Here is a 3,361-nt window from a genome sequence, read left to right on the forward strand (position 1 = left end):
TCCTCTCTTTCATCCTTTCCCTACTCGCTAGTTTTTTGTTTCTGTCTACCACCTCCCTTCTGTTAGTTTCCTTCCCATCCTGTGCCTGCTTCCACCATTTAATTAATTTCTTCCCTTCCTACTTCACTGTCAGGTAAAAATAGATTTCTATATTCAATCTATTGCGAATATTATTCCCTCTTTGAACCAATACCGATGAAAGTAACATTCAGGTTATGTGCCTTGCCCACACTCCCATCTGTAATAGATTTTTTTGCCTCCTCATGTGAAATATATTTACATCATTCTACCTCTCTCTTTCTGCACCTTGTAAACTCTTCTTTCTTTTCCCTTAATTATTTTTTATGTCATTCCCTCAAATTCATCTTATACTTGTACCCTTTGTCTATGTATGTTGTACATATCTGTGCTATTAGTGGAAGGGCAACTAGGCAGTGCAGTGCTCTTCTTGAACCTGAGTTCAAATCCAGCCTCAAACACTTGATACTTACTAGCTGTGTGACCTTGGGCAAGTCACTTAACTCTGATTGTCTCACATCTGAGGCCATCTCCAGTCATCCTGATTCACATCTGGCCACTGGACCCAAATGACTTCAGAGGAGAAAATGAGTCTGATACCTTATGTTTTCATTTCCATTTTTAATTTTTTAAGCTTCTTTTGAGTCTTGATATTGGAGACCAATTTTTTGTTCAATTTTGCCTTTTACTTATGAAAACTTGAAATCTTTCTATTTCGCTGAATGACTATTTTTTTCCCTTGAAGTATTATGCTTAATTTTGTGATTAATTTTGTGATGATTCTTTACTGTAATCTCAATTCCTTTGCCTTCCAGAATATCATGTTCCATGATCTCTAGTTTCTTTAATATTGCAGCTGCTAAATCCTGTGTAATCCTGGTTATAGCTCCCTGATATTTGAATTGTTTCTTTCTGGACACTTGCAGTATTTTTTCCTTGACCTGATAGTTCTATAATTCGATTAAAAAGTTCCTTGAAATTTTTATTTTGGGATCTCATTCCTTAGGTGATCAGTGGATTCTTTCAATTATTTTTTTCATCTAATTCTAGGATATCAGGGCATTTTGCCTTGACAGTTGAAAGATGCTGCCCAGGTTCTCCTTTTGAATTTAGCTTTCAAGTAGTCCATAATTCTGATATTTTCTCTCCTGAAAAAAGTTCAGTTGTTTTTCTGTGAGGTATTTTACATTTTGTCCTGAATTTTTCATTATTTTGAATTATTTTGATTGATTTTTGATGTCTCATGGATTCATTAGCTTACACTTCTAACTTTTAGGAGTTGTTTTCCTCACTTAGCTTTTGTACTTTTTCCATTTGACTAATTGTACTTTTCAATGAATTGTTTTTCTTCATTGGATTTTTGTATTTCTTTTTCCCATTTTATCAATTTTACTTTTAAACCTTTGTTTTCTTTTTCAAGCTGCTGATTTTTGATTTTCTTGAATCACTCATTTCTTTTTCCAATTTTTCTTCTACCTTTTTGAAATATAAATTTTAAGCTCCTTTTTGAGCTCTTCCATGAGGTCTTTCTGGACTTGAGAACACTTTTCATTTTTCTTTGGGATTTTGCCCATAGGTGTTTTGACATTATTGTCTTCTTCTGAATTTATGTCTTGATCATCCCTAGTGAGATGCCTTCTATTGTAGTTTTTTACTCATCCTTTTTTGGTCTTTTTCTTTTCTTTTAAATTTGAACTTGCTCCCAGGGTAGACAGGGCACTGTCTCAAGCTTCTTGTGCCAGGGATTGCAAACCCTGGCTGTTCACTAGGTACTATGCTGATATTGCCCTTAGATTCATGGGGTTGCTTGTATCTGGGGGACACCTATAACTGAGGTTATAGGGTCAAGGGTAATTGGTGCTGATAGAGGCCATGGTGGTCTGGAACATTACCAAGGCCTGAGCTAGGGTCCTAGGGTGTATGTCTTCTGGGTGCTGAAGTAGATGGGGAGTTTCTGTGTTTCCCAGGACTTTGCTGAAATACACGGCAGTTCTTGGAGCTGGAGTTTGACTATTCTCCTCACTCCGCTGAGGCACAAGAGTGCAGTCCTGTTGATGGCATTTGTCTGCTCCACTGCACTGGGGCTCAGGATCTCCTTTGGTTTGCTGAAGTGGGATTTGTTATCACTTAATTGGATGCTTACTGTCCTACACTGTATTCTCCTTTTACCTGAGAGAGACAGAATTTTCTTGGCAATTTTTTTTGGTCTCAAGGATTGTTCTACCACATCATTTTGCTGGTTCTGCTGCTCCAAGATTTTTGTCAAGACACTGTTTTGTGGTGCTTGCTTTGGCAGCACTTATACTAAAATTGGAATGATACAGAGAAGATTAGCATGGCCCCTGTGCAGGGATGACATGCAAATTCGTGAAGTGTTCCATATTTTTTGGGGCGGCTAGGTGGCATAGTGGATAAAGCACCGGCCTTGGAGTCAGGAGTACCTGGGTTCAAATCCGGTCTCAGACACTTAATAATTACCTAGCTGTGTGGCCTTGGGTAAGCCACTTAACGCCATTTGCCTTGCAGAAACCTAAATAAAAAAAAGACACTGTTTTGTGTCTTTTGGAGGTGAATATATGAGAGTGTTTTACTGCTTACTCCATATTTTAGCTCCCAGAAGACTGTATCAAAAAAGGAATTTTGTAATTTTAAAATATTTCAGTCAAAAAAGTAATAGAAAAATCTTCTTTTCAAGGCTTAGGAATGATAATTTTGTTTTTCCTTTCAGTTCATTGTGTAATATAGGTGTGTATACATCCATGTGTACCCGATGTAACAATGTGTGTGTGTGTGTGTGTGTGTGTGTGTGTGTGTGTACATGTCTGGGGGTATGAGTGGAGATTCCAGTTTTCCTTTTGTTTTATATCCTTTGGTTGAGTATGATGGCTTATAGACTCAGATATCATCAAAATAGTATCAGCCAGGGCAGCTAGGTGGTGCAGTGGATATAGCACAGGCCCTGGAGTCAGAAGGACCTGAGTTCAAATCCATCCTCAGGCACTTAATAATTGTCTAGCTGTGTGTCCTTGGGCAAGTCACTTAATCCCATTGCCTTATAAAAAATAAAAAAATTAGTATTGTCCCAACCTTCTCATGCAGAGACCTTTTAGTCACTATGTGAATCAAGATGATGAGCAAATATCACAGAAACTAGTTGTTGAGAGAATAGTGAGGAACAGAGGAACAAAAGAGGAACAAAAGTGCAATTCCTAGGAAGGACAGAGGAGGATAATACCCAGCAAGAGGTAGGAATGATGAGAAAAGGGCCTGTGTGGAATGGAGCACTGATGAAATAAAGCCCTTTCCCCATTCCCATCCTGTTTATATCATATGGATCAAATAG

At 37.9% G+C, this 3,361-nt stretch overlaps 1 non-coding gene across 1 annotated transcript; it reads left to right on the forward strand.

Annotated features, from left to right (window-relative positions):
* Nucleotides 1-2,298: 2,298 nt before the first annotated feature.
* LOC141515637 (U6 spliceosomal RNA) lies at nucleotides 2,299-2,405 on the forward strand. The gene has a single exon (XR_012476399.1). It is a non-coding gene; the product is annotated as a U6 spliceosomal RNA (small nuclear RNA).
* Nucleotides 2,406-3,361: the final 956 nt, after the last annotated feature.

This window comes from Macrotis lagotis, chromosome 2 (assembly GCF_037893015.1).
Source record: "Macrotis lagotis isolate mMagLag1 chromosome 2, bilby.v1.9.chrom.fasta, whole genome shotgun sequence".
In the NCBI taxonomy this organism is placed as follows: domain Eukaryota; kingdom Metazoa; phylum Chordata; class Mammalia; order Peramelemorphia; family Peramelidae; genus Macrotis; species Macrotis lagotis.